Below are 14,229 nucleotides of genomic sequence, written 5' to 3'. Positions count from 1 at the left end.
CAAACAAAACATCATCATCACCATCATCGTCACCATCATCATCAACTCACCACGTCCAATCTCAAAGGTAACTAATGCTCATCACAGATACAGCGTGTATTCAAAGCAAACCTGATTTACATCCTCATAGTGGTGCTACTAGCGCTACTTGTGTGCTATTCCTCAAACATGAAATCAAGTACACTACTGGCCATTAAAATTGCTACACCAAGAAGAAATGCAGATGATAAACGGGTATTCATTCGACAAATATATTATACTAGAACTGACATATGTACATTTTCACGCAATTTGGGTGCATAGAGCCTGAGAAGTCAGTACCCAGAACAACCACCTCTGGCCGTAATAACGGACTTAATACGCCTGGGCATACAGTCAAACAGAACTTGGATGGCGTGTACAGGTACAGCTGCCCATGCAGCTTGAACACGATACCACAGTTCATGAAGAGTAGTGACTGGCGTATTGTGACGAGCCAGTTGTTCGGCCCCATTGGTGAGAGATCTGGAGAATGTGCTGGCCGGGGCAGCAATCGAACATTTTCTGTATCCAGAAAGGCCCGTGCAGGACCTGCAACATGCGGTCGTGCATTATCCTGCTGAAATGTAGGGTTTCGCAGGGATCGAATGAAGGGTGGAGTCACGGGTCGTAACACATCTGAAATGTAACGTCCACTGTTCAAAGTGCCGTCAATGCGAACAAGAGGTGTCCGAGACGTGTAACCAATGGCACCCCATACCATCATGCAGGGTGATACGCCAGTATGGCGATGACGAATACATGCTTGCAATGTGCGTTCACCGCGATGTCGCCAAACACGGATGCGACCATCATGATGCTGTAAACAGAACCTGGATTCATCCGAAGAAATGACGTTTTGTCATTCGTGCACCCAGGTTCGTCGTTGAGTACACCATCGCAGGCGCTCCTGTCTGTGATGCAGCGTCAAAGGTAACCGCAGCCATGGTCTCCGAGCTGATAGTCCATGCTGCTGCAGACGTCTTCGAACTGTTCTTGCAGATGGTTGTTGTCTTGCAAACGTCCCCATCTGTTGACTCAGGGATCGAGACGTGGCTGCACGGTCCATTACAGCCATGCGGATAAGATGCCTGTCATCTGTACTGCTAGTGATACGAGGCCATTGGGATCCAGCACGGCGTTCTGTATTACCCTCCTGAACCCACCGATTCCATATTCTGCTAACAGTCATTGGATCTCGAGAAACGCGAGCAGCAATGCCGCGATACGATAAACCGCAATCGCGATAGGCTACAATTCGACCTTTATCAAAGTCGGAAACGTGATGTTAGGCATTTCTCCTCCTCACACGAGGCATCACAACAACGTTTCACCAGGCAACGCCGGTCAACTGCTTTTTGTGTATGAGAAATCGGATGGAAACATTGTAGGTGTTGCCATCGGCGCCAACCTTGTGTGAATGCTCTGAAAAGCTAATCGTTTGCATATCCCAGCATCTTCTTCCTGTCGGTTAAATTTCGCGTCTGTAGCACGTCATCTTCGTGGTGTAGCAATTTTAATGGCCAGTGGTGTATTTTCCACTTTAATCTATTTTGTTAGTTTCAGTCACCCGAAGCAAAATAACAGCATTGACATTCAGTTAATAGATCACTTTAAAAAACATCTGTTACTCTTCTCGAAATATGGTTCAAAGCAAAAATATCGCATCTTTTTTTTCTCATTGCTACCATATACATTTTTCATTCTGACCCTTCGACTAAACATCAATCGAAAGAGAATTAAAAATAAATGTCTCCATTTACATTCGATCAAATATATAAAAATAAATTATTACTTCTGAAATTTTCACGTCTATATTTGTTATGTGAGGTCCTGGGGCCCGACATTGGAGAGTGCAATCCGCCTATCACGCTCACGTGCTCAACACACAAACGTTACGCAAACTGGTGTAGGACTTATATCGCATTAAGCAAGCAAATTGCTAATTAGAGTAATTGAAAATTCTTTGTGATCTCCAAACTGAATGCAAATGAGAGCAATTCTCATTAATCATGTGTCATGCAAGTTAATTTAATTTCCTACCACACACACACACACACACACACACACACACATATATATATATATATATATATATATATATATATATATATATATATATATATATATAAAACGTTCCATGGAGATGCTCCTGCTTTACAACGCAATGCCACCACAGTGAGAGTGCAATTCAGAAGTGCGGAGGAAATAGGTCATATTTCGTATTTTACGAGGATCGCCTGGACTGTTGAGGACGGAAAAAGGAAAACAAATCAATACTTTTATTCTTTGAGTTTATTTTCTCTATGAATGTTTTCTTGTAGTTAACATAAAAACAAGTCCTCAATGAAAGACAAATTATCTTTGAAAATGTCTAAAGAACTGTATTCCGTAATAAAATGTAAGTTGATGTGCTGAAAAGTACAATAATTGATGATTTGAGAGAAGCTCACTTGCGACAGACTGATCTGCTAACAAGTGGTGGACACCTAAAAGTTGAATAGGAGATTGTTATGGAACCGCGATTGGCTTTCTGAATTCTGTGCAGCTCACTAATGTAAATTAAAAATAGATCAAATATCTAAGTTACAGAATGAGCCCCAAAAAGTGTGAGATGTTCAGAGAACAGGTAGCGCTAGCGCTAAAAAGCGACAATTACTCGAAGCACTCCTTGATATCACCACATGGCCACGGGTCACCACACCGTCTTCCTGTCTTGTTGACGTTCCTCTTCCAGAAACTCATTGCGTGGAGGGGAGGGTTGACAACTTTCGCCGCAGTGGCGACCAAGAATTACGCTGCACACTCTAAACCGTCGGGGAAGCCTGCCAAAATTTCTTCACTATCGGTTACTACGTGCCAATTAACTGTTACAGCGTACGTGCTATGTCGCCGCTCATTCAGTCCGACATCCACGCCACAGGACCTATGCCAGTGACCCTTCTGATTGGCCGATGATGCCCAGAGCACTAGATTTTGGAATTTTAGGACACTGAAAATGGCAAAATGTCGGTGTGTTTGCATCAACCTACAGGATGTACCGGTGGACATCGCCAGCAGTACTCAAGGGATCTGCAGTTGCTCTTCTCTGATTTCTAACGTCCGTACCGCATTGCGGGGAATTGAACTCCGACAGTTTGTGACCCAACAACTTTGCAAACCAACAGCCCACCAGCGGATCCTGAGACATGCCGTGTTCAAAGCAGTGAGACCACCCATTTCTCTCACCACAACCTCTCAGGCCTGCCTCACAGATGAGAAATTTGCAACTTTTCTTCCAGGAGACAATAGCTATGTATTTTCCTCCATCATAGTTAAGAACATTCAGTTGCCAAATGTACACAGAAGAGCCAAATAAACTGGTACGCCTGCCTAATATCGTGTAGTACTCAGAAGTACTGCAACACGACGTGGCATGGATTCGACTAATGTCTGAGGTAGTGCTGGAGGAAAATGACTACATGAATCCTCCAGCGCTGTCCATAAATCCGTAAGAGTACGAGGGCATGGAGATCTCTTCCGAACAGCATGTTGCAAGACATCCCAGATATGCGCAAAACTGCCCATGACTGAGGAGTTTGGTGGCTAGCGGAAGTGTTTAAACACAGAAGAGTATTCCTGGAGCCACTCGGTACCCATTTTGGACGTTTGGGATGTCGCATTCTCCTGCTGGAATTGCCGAAGTCCGTCGGAATGGACAATGGACATGAATGGATGCAGGTGATCAGACAGGATCCTTACGTACGTGTCACCTGTCAGAGTCGTATCTAGACGTACCAGGGGTCCCATATCACTCCAGCTGCACAGGCCCACCATTACAGAGCCTCCACCAGCTTGAGCAGTCCCCTGCTGACATGCAGGCCCATGGATTCATCCAGCTGTCTCCATACCCGTACGCGTCCATCCATTTGATACAATTTGAGACGGGACTCGTCCGACCAGGCAACATGTTTCCAATTATCAACAGTCCAATTTCGGTGTTGACGGGCCCAGGAAAGGCGCAAAGCTTTGGGTCGTGCAGTCATCAAGTATACACGAGTGGGTCTTCTGCTCCGTAAACCCATATCGATTATGTTTCGCTGAATGGTTTGCACAATGACACGTGTTGATGGCCCAGCACTGAAATCTGCAGCAATTTGCAGAAGGCTTGCACTTCTGTCATGTTGAACGATTCTCCGCAGCGATGTCGGAGATCTGATGTTTTACCGGATTCCTGACATTCACGGTACGCTCGTGTAATGGTCGTACGTGAAAATCCCTACTTCATCACTACCTCGGAGATGCTGTGTCCCATCGCTCGTGCGCCGACAATAACACCACGTTCAACCTCACTGAAATCTTGATAACCTACAATTGTAGAAGCAGTAGCCGACCTAACAGCAAGTGCCGTATTTTGCCTGTTTACATATCCATACATTGGAATACGCATGCTTATACCAGTTTCTTTGGCATTACAGTGGACTTATGATTGCAAAGTGATACGTGACTGTTCTTTCGCACGTTATATTTTTACAAACAAAATGGGTTTTACAGCACCAGAGAATACAATGTAATGCAGCGTATAAAAAACTTTAAGTAGGAACATAAATGTTGATCTGATTATAGCCAGAATGAGAACTGATCACAGCTTTAAAATCATTGAGTACATTATTCAAGATTCATTTTGTTTCATTGTACAGCCGTATTCGCAGCAGGAGATTTGGCACGGCTTCGAGTTTGTTCTCGCGGTGGACGGCCGTCGACCGGGTGAATACCAAATCCGGCGACGGGAAGTTCCGGTGTCGCGCAGAGGCCAGGTGTCAGCGCTCTCCCGATCTCTGCAACTTGCGTGGAATTAAAGAAAACAAAAGAAAACAGTTTATAAATTTATTTTAAACAATTATAAATATTAAAAAGCCATTAATACTAAAATGCAATATACCACATGTCATGTTTAGAATATATCGTGCAGTAGGCCAATTCTTTAGTGATACAGCACAAAATGTATATCACTACAAGGTCCATGACTGCAATGCTGGTACAACTGAACTGTAATTCACACGCCACAGTACCCTATCATTCCACTAAACCAGCTGCAACAAAATTTCGCAGTCCATCGCCACTTTGCCAATGGGTTGCGCCATTTTAGTTTGTCTTCTGTAGCGGCATGCTAAGGTACTGTGGCGCGGGTGTTTCTATGTGTTCCACGTCTCCAGATATGGAACTGCAAGCAAACACAGAATCAGTTATCGTACAGATTACTCGATCTTTTCAGAGCGACAACCTCTCCCATTGCACCAGGCAACCTCTCGTAGAAGATTCGTGTGTACAGTGAAACCTTTTTCGACATTAAGGGATAACTATTCAACAACTCTCCTGTGTTGTCATTAGTTTCATAAGAAATTAATTTAGAGGCGCGTACAGCACTCAATTTTGTCCTGAAAACGGCACTGTCTCGACGTAGCATGAGCATTACTAGACAATGGAAGTCTTCGGGAAACCATCCTAAACCAAATTCACTCAACAACTGGTCAGAACATGTGTAAACATGTCCGAATTGGGTTCAAATTGCTTGATCACGTCCCACGCGTGCTCAGAAATATTGAGGTCACGTGACACTTGGAGAAGTGAGGAAAGTAGGAGCACAGAAGCTCACCATTCTAAGGCTGACCCCAGGGCTGTAACGTCGTCAGGAGGCTGGGTGGCCGAGGGGTGAGACTGGATGGCAAACTGATGAAGCTCGGAAAGAAGTGGCTGTCAAAATAAACTCTTTATTTCCAACTTAAACATTGATTCAGTGGCCTGGTGGGGAGGCATTTCAACCCCTGCCCCACACTAATGGGCTGTTGGTCGGTCAGCTGGAGCCTAGGGTCCGTCCACCGGCCTTGCAGCCTGCTTTGGTGACATCTGCACTTGGCGCCAGGCTGACGGCTATGTTGTCCGAGACACAGCACCGATGTCAGTCGCACGTAGTAGAACCTAGCAGATGAATGACAGGCCCAGGCAGCCAATGTGAGGAACAAGAGATGCACAGAACGTATTGTCAAAAGTGGTTGCTGTGAATGAGGTGCGACTCGATTCCTCCTGGAAGGGATGTGGCTGCTGCTGGTAGAGTCGACCGGGAGGCCCGCTGCTCTGTAGCACCAAGTCCAGAAGGCAGACTCAGTGAAGGAAACAGGTACCCTGATGGGGACTTGAATCCATGGCCGTGGGTGATAGCTCCATGTCATCTCTTCATGTGGCACAGCCCTGCGTCTGAGTAGTACTGCTAGACTGAGATTGAATCTATTACGGAAATCAACGATTATCTATATCAGATAGCAGCGCAATTTTTGTGCTGCTTTGCCGCTCGTGGTTACTTACTCGGCAACACCAGCGAAACCCTAATGATGGGGACATCACTGGGCCTGGGCTGCACATTGCCGATGTGCTGCCAAGTTACGCCCTACGAGGCTAGCCCGTCTCTCAATAATTTAATATGCTTGTTGTCTTATCCGCAGTGTTGATACACCGCGTACATCAGTCACTAGCGGCTAATGCAATGTTCCACCGACCATTCTCACAAATTTTGCGCTTAAACTGGAAGTTGCGATACGATTCTTAGTTGGTACGAGAAAGATGGAATGACGCAATGTCTTGCTGAAAATATACGTCGGTGCCTAGGTTCTCGAGGCAAATTAACTGATACAGACGACCATACATATATACATGTACATAGTTTGCCAGTGAGCGATAACGACAGACATCCAATGTTAACATTCTCCACTGAGAAAGGAAGGGTCATATGATGACCCTCAGAGATGCACTGATCAGCTTAGTTGGAAACATATTTCTTCCTACGCAAACAGTGGTCCTCTTCCTCGCGGATATACACTGAAGCGCCAAATAAACTGGTATAGGCATGCGTATTCAAATACAGAGATATGTGAACAGGCATACTACGGCGCTACGGTCGGCAACGTCTTTATAAGACAAGTGTCTGGCGCCATTGTTAGATCGATTACTGCTGCTACCAAAATTTTAGTGAGTTTGAACGTCGTGTTATAGTCGGCGCACGAGTGATGCGACACAGCATCTCCGAGGTAGCGATGAAGCGGGGATTTTCCCGTACGACCATTTCACGAGTGTACGGTCAATTTCAGGAATACGGTAAAACATCAAATCTGCGCCATCACTGAGGCCGGAGAAAGATCCTGCAAGAACGGGACTAACGGCGACTGAAGAGAATCGTTCAAGGTGACAGAAATGCAACCCTTCCGCAAATGCTGAGCCATCAACAAGTGTCAGCGTGCGAACCATTCAACGAAACTTCATCGATATGCGCTTTCGGAACTGAAGGTCCACTCGTGTGGCCTTGATGGCTGCATGACACAAAGCTTTACGCCTCCTGGGTCCGTCGACACCGACATTGAACTGTTGACGACTGGAAACATGTTGCCTGGTCGGACGAGTCTCGTTCCAAATTCTATCGAGCGGATGGACGTGTACAAGTATGGAGACAACGTTATGAATTCACGGACTGTGCATGTCAGCAGGAGACTATTCAAGCTGGTGGAGGCTCTGTAATGGTGTGCGGCGTGTACAGTTGGAGTAATATGTGACCCCTTATACACTCCTGGAAATGGAAAAAAGAACACATTGACACCGGTGTGTCAGACCCAACATACTTGCTCCGGACACTGCGAGAGGGCTGTACAAGCAATGATCACACGCACGGCACAGCGGACACACCAGGAACCGCGGTGTTGGCCGTCGAATGGCGCTAGCTGCGCAGCATTTGTGCACCGCCGCCGTCAGTGTCAGCCAGTTTGCCGTGGCATACGGAGCTCCATCGCAGTCTTTAACACTGGTAGCATGCCGCGACAGCGTGGACGTGAACCGTATGTGCAGTTGACGGACTTTGAGCGAGGGCGTGTAGTGGGCATGCGGGAGGCCGGGTGGACGTACCGCCGAATTGCTCAACACGTGGGGCGTGAGGTCTCCACAGTACATCGATGTTGTCGCCAGTGGTCGGCGGAAGGTGCACGTGCCCGTCGACCTGGGACCGGACCGCAGCGACGCACGGATGCACGCCAAGACCGTAGGATCCTACGCAGTGCCGTAGGGGACCGCACCGCCACTTCCCAGCAAATTAGGGACACTGTTGCTCCTGGGGTATCGGCGAGGACCATTCGCAACCGTCTCCATGAAGCTGGGCTACGGTCCCGCACACCGTTAGGCCGTCTTCCGCTCACGCCCCAACATCGTGCAGCCCGCCTCCAGTGGTGTCGCGACAGGCGTGAATGGAGGGACGAATGGAGACGTGTCGTCTTCAGCGATGAGAGTCACTTCTGCCTTGGTGCCAATGATGGTCGTATGCGTGTTTGGCGCCGTGCAGGTGAGCGCCACAATCAGGACTGCATACGACCGAGGCACACAGGGCCAACACCCGGCATCATGGTGTGGGGAGCGATCTCCTACACTGGCCGTACACCACTGGTGATCGTCGAGGGGACACTGAATAGTGCACGGTACATCCAAACCGTCATCGAACCCATCGTTCTACCATTCCTACACCGGCAAGGGAACTTGCTGTTCCAACAGGACAATGCACGTCCGCATGTATCCCGTGCCACCCAGCGTGCTCTAGAAGGTGTAAGCCAACTACCCTGGCCAGCAAGATCTCCGGATCTGTCCCCCATTGAGCATGTTTGGGACTGGATGAAGCGTCGTCTCACGCGGTCTGCACGTCCAGCACGAACGCTGGTCCAACTGAGGCGCCAGGTGGAAATGGCATGCCTAGCCGTTCCACAGGACTACATCCAGCATCTCTACGATCGTCTCCATGGGAGAATAGCAGCCTGCATTGCTGCGAAAGGTGGATATACACTGTACTAGTGCCGACATTGTGCATGCTCTGTTGCCTGTGTCTATGTGCCTGTGGTTCCATCAGTGTGATCATGTGATGTATCTGACCCCAGGAATGTGTCAATAAAGTTTCCCCTTCCTGGGACAATGAATTCACGGTGTTCTTATTTCAATTTCCAGGAGTGTATGTGTGTATTCGACTCTCACAGATGACATGTACGTAAGCATCCTGTCTGGTCACCTGCATCCATTCGTGTTCATTGTGCATTTCACGGACTTGGTAATTCCTGCAGGACGATGCGACTCCCCATACGTCCAGAATTGGTACAGAGTGGCTTCAGAAACACTCTTCTGTGTTTAAACACTTCCGATGGTAACCAAGCTCCCCCGACATGAACATTATTGTCAAAATCTGGGATATCTTGCAACGTTCTGTTCGGAAGAGATCTCCACCCCTCGTACTTATACGGATTTATGGACAGCCCTGCAGGCTTCATGGTGTCAGTTCCCTCGAGCACCACTTCAGATATTAGTTGTCTATGCCAAGTCGTGCTGCGGCACTTCTGTGTGCTAGCGGTGGCCCTACACGATATTAGGATGGTGTACCGGTTTCTTCGGCCCTTAAGTATATTAGAGTTGTGTGTTATGTGTATTTGTTGAGTGTATTTGAGTGTAATGGACGTATGTATAGCATGGTGTTTTGTTTTTGTTTTTGGCGATGATGAGTTGAGGGAAACAGTGAAACCCATCGCCGGCACATAACCTACATACCATCAAGAGGGTCATCAGGCTTGATGTCTCCATTGCTGAGAGGGGGTAAGAAGGACACGTTTTAACTGCAAGGGCTTACCTCGATCGATGTCATCGACGGACGAGTTTACCGCGGCCATCTCAAGGTATCTTTGGTTGAATTCAAGAAGCAAAGATCAATGAGAGTTCACTTCTGGGAGAGTTCACTTCTGGCTCTACTGACTGTAGCTCATACGTATACTGCTCACTCAGCTCTAACAAACAGCTGCTTCCTATTTCGCGGTCCTGAGACTATCTGCTCAGTACTATCTCCTTCCCGACATGGTTGTAGATATTCCAAGTCCTCAGCCTGGCGACGATAGGCACAGGGGTAGCGTCCCAGACGACTACCAAAAACTGCACTCTCCTTTTTGTTCGGGCAACTCACCTCTTTATAGCGCCCACCAAGTTGCTGAAACATTCCCTCTGATGCACATCGTCGGCAAGGGAGTATACAATACCATATTTGGGGCAACTCATGATGCACTTGTGTCACTGTGACGCGCTGTCCGGGCGATGGGTCCGTCTCCATATGCGTGTATGTACTGTCCGAGGCCAGCCTGTCGCTGTTTGAATAACCGATTGCGCCAACGCTTCCGCCGTCTTCCCTGGGCAGCTCCTAGCTACAAATTGAGTGTAATAACGTATGTTCTCCCTTAATATTGGTACCTATGACAGACGTCAGCAGTGTTTCATGCCCTCATTTCATGAGACACTGTGGAGTGGTTTGGAACTTAATCAAGGACATTGGCAAAAAGTCTGTGGATCAAAAGTCTTACGCCACCACGTCTCCTCCCGTTGCTGGTAAAAACTGGTAGTGAAAATTTCTTTACAGCACCTGCACTGGAACCGGCTTACCTTCGAATCGAGCGCCGCCACACAAGCATGCGTTAGCGACATCGGCTACGCAGATGCGTTCCATACGAAAACATCTCCTTCACCTGACTGAACGGCACCCTATTTGCAAGCAATCTTATGTGGTTGTCGAAGTAAAGGTACCCTGTCGCGGGCGTGTACCAATATGTACTCCAGCTTCGAGTCCACACTTCGAGTGTTCGACAGCAATGTTTGTAGCTCCTTGTTAATCTATAGACTCTGTGAATTGCTTTAAGCAGAGCTAACAGTGTACGCCCGTGGTTCTAGCAGCAGTTGATTCTGGATGACGTGACTGCTCATCGATTGCTGTTGTCCAGTATTGGACTGGTGAGTGATCTGTAGCACTAACAAGCAAACATTCCCAAGTGTCAATAATCGATCGTCATGAAAATTGGCAGGTGTGTAGAGGAGGCAAAAAAGTGCAAAACGTATTTTTTTGTTTGTGCCAAATTTCACTTCTAAGGGGAAAAATACGCTCCGTAAGGTAGTTTGGCATTATAGGTTTAGAGGGAATATCTTCGAAAAAATGATACATAAAAATTGTTTTTCATATAAAGATTGTTGTGTAATTAGCGTTCTTGAAAAGTGTATAATCAGCTTTTTCAATTTGAAATTTTCCAAAATACGCCACCACCATTAATTAATTTTGGAAAACGTTAACATTTGTTACAACGTAAAGACACTTTCAAGCCACGTACATCCCTGTGTAATAAAGGTGGATCATGAAATACGTTTTCTGGAAAGTAAGTATTTTCAAGATACCTAATTAAAATATCTAAACAATGATTGCTATTCTAATTATTTATTTGACATTTGTTTTATCTTTAAAATTTTTATTTTAAGTTTTACATTCATGTTTTTTTAAGTTTACCGGTTCAGATACATGTATTTATTAATTAAAAATTTTCATTAGTATGAAAGAAAATAATTATAAAAATGATAATCTGTAAATAAATATAAATAATCGAAACTAAAAAAAATTTTTAATGATATGCACATGAAATGAACGAAATTTCTTCACGTAATATATATGAAGGAGAAGACAACATAAAACAAAATTCAACAGGATTTCAAATTCTCACTCTGATTTCTATTAGGCATATTTCAGTACACTGGTAAGCCTAGGCGAAGAGAATTGGCTATGTACTAATGACTGCACCTTGATTATATTGTTTCTCAAGAGTAGATTGACATCACATCGCTCAAAAGAACTAAATCTGAAAGTCTTCTCACAAAGTTCTGCCAACATCGAAAGACGCATACGTTCCACAGCTGTACCTGTGTCGTCGAGCCCTTTGGGATTACCAGACGAGCAAGCTTCTTGTCCTCAGGAACGATATTCTAAACGGTTTTTTTACTCTGACCACCCCAAGACTCTAACAATAATACAGATATTTCTCCATCACTGGGAAAGAAAACAACTTTAAAATACCTTCTGACCTGGTCAGACGTTTGTTTAGTAGACTTCAATGCTGTCACTAGGATATTTGGGGCTTCAAAAAGACATTATCAAGTTCTCCATCCAAACTCTCGATTAGCTTCTTTTAGAACTACGAATATCCAGGTGATCAGTGCGAAAAAGCCATTTTGAGCGTCGTTCCCAAGGACAAGAAACATGTGATGATCCCAAAGGGCTCGATGGCGCAGCTACAGCTGTGGAACGTATATGGCTTTCCATGTTGGAAGAACTTTGCAAGAAGATTTTCAGATCTAGTTCTGTCGAATGATTATGATGTCAGTCTCCACTTAAAAAACAATACGATCAAGTTGCAGTCACTAGTACACAGTCAGTTTTCTTCGATTAAGCATCTCTTTACAGATTATCATCACTGTAATTATTTTCTTTCATAATAATGAGTTACTTAATATTTTCAATCAACAGAATACACATACGTGAAACAGTAAACTAACAAACGAAAAGAACCATGAATGCAACACGTAAAATAACAATTTAAAACCTAAAACAACTATAAGTAAAATAAATAGCTAGAACAGTAACGATTGTTTAGATGTTTATTTAGGTATGTTGAAAATACTTCGCTAGCACTTTCGGTACATCTTATTTTCCAAAAATGGTATTTCAGCATCCAGCTTTATTACACAGGGCTGTATGTGGCTTCAAAGCTTCTTTAATTTATGTTGTAACAAAAGTTTTCATTTTTCAAAATTAAGTAATGGTGGTGGGGTATTTTGCAAAATTTCAAGTTATTAAAAAAATTTATTGTACAGTTTTCAAGAACATTAATTATATATCAACTTTTATATGAAAAAGGCAACGGCCTTGCCGCAGTGTGTATACCGGTTCCCGTCAGAGCACCGAAGTTAAGCGCTGCCGGGCGTGGCCGACACTTGGATGGGCGACCATCCAGGCCACCATGCGTTTTTGCCATTTTTCGGGGTGCACTCAGCCTCATGATGGCAATTAAGGATCTACTCGACCGAATAGTAGCGGCTCCAGTCAAAGAAAACCATCATAACGACCGGGAGAGCGGTGTGCTGACCGCACGCCCCTCCTATCCACGTCCTCATCTGAGGATTACACGGCGGTCGGACGGTCCCGATGGTCCACTTGTTGCCTGAAGACGGAATGCTTTTTATATGAAAAGCACGTGTAAATGTCATCATTTCAAAGATATTCTCTCTAAAGCTAAAAAGGCAAATTACCTTTCAGGGAGTGTTTCACCCCTTAAAAGCAAAATTGGACACAACGCAGGACTCCAGGTTCTGAGCTCATAGGTAGCACACCGCCCCTAGTACACGTCCACCGCGGCGCTCGGGGACCACATCACATTTGCGACACCTGAAGATGGGCTTATGAGAACCCGAAACCGGTCGTGATAATAAAAGAAATTTACAACTGAAGCGGTCTTTTCAACCTCTGGTCGTATTAATGAGTTTTATTGCAAAAGGATATTTACAGATACTTAACTTTGGCAATTACACAGATGTGCACCTAATAGATATCTGCCCATCATACTCATTACTCATGGTAGATTAATCTACCAAGTCCCGTACGAGTTCGGGGGTAGCGTGTGCGTTCGCACAAGAAGGTCAATGGCCGGGAAGCCATATTTTTAACTATATATGACGGTAGTATCTGTTCCCGAAAGAACAGTTACCGTGGATGACCATGCAGCTTTGCTAGAAATGAAATGATAATTAAATGGACACCCTAGCTGCAAACAGGCGTTGATGTACTTCATTGGGGACATGTTGAAACTGTGTAGGCGCACTACGAATGTAGTGGTGTGGACATGTTGGGAATGTGGATCTCACGGGGAGCGTGCAAGGGATAAGTCCCTGCAGACGCACTCTCCTCTGTGCCCGCGGTGGCTCAGATGGATAGAGCGTCTGCCATGTAAGCAGGAGATCCCGGGTTCGAGTCCCGGTCGGGGCACACATTTTCAACATGTCCTCAATGAAGTACATCAACGCCTGTTTGCAGCTAGGGTCTTCATTTAATTATCTTTTCATTTCTAGCAAAGCTGCATGGTCATCCACGGTAACTGTTCTTTCGGGAACAGATACTACCGTCATATATAGTTGTTTGATTGTTTCTCTAGCGAACCGAGTAGGCAGGATTCCTGGACACAACAATTCTCAAGACAAAAAAAAAAAAAAAAAAAAATGGCTCTAAGCACTATGGGACTTAACGTCTGAGGTCATCAGTCCCGTAGAACTTAGAACCACGTAAACCTAACTAACCTAAGGACATCACAC

The 14,229-nt window shown here is 45.4% G+C and overlaps 1 protein-coding gene and 1 non-coding gene across 2 annotated transcripts in view; both read left to right on the top strand.

Moving 5' to 3' along the window:
* The window catches only part of LOC126473299 (neprilysin-1-like), a 548,467-nt gene that overhangs the window by 92,963 nt on the left and 441,275 nt on the right, over positions 1 to 14,229 (top strand). The window lies entirely within an intron of this gene.
* On the top strand, positions 13,832 to 13,906 carry Trnat-ugu (transfer RNA threonine (anticodon UGU)). The gene has a single exon. It is a non-coding gene; the product is annotated as a tRNA-Thr (tRNA).

The sequence above is a fragment of the Schistocerca serialis genome, chromosome 4 (genome assembly GCF_023864345.2).
Source record: "Schistocerca serialis cubense isolate TAMUIC-IGC-003099 chromosome 4, iqSchSeri2.2, whole genome shotgun sequence".
Lineage (NCBI taxonomy): Eukaryota > Metazoa > Arthropoda > Insecta > Orthoptera > Acrididae > Schistocerca > Schistocerca serialis.
The sequence above is the reverse complement of the archived record's forward strand: the minus strand, read 5'-3'. Positions and strand labels throughout refer to the sequence as shown.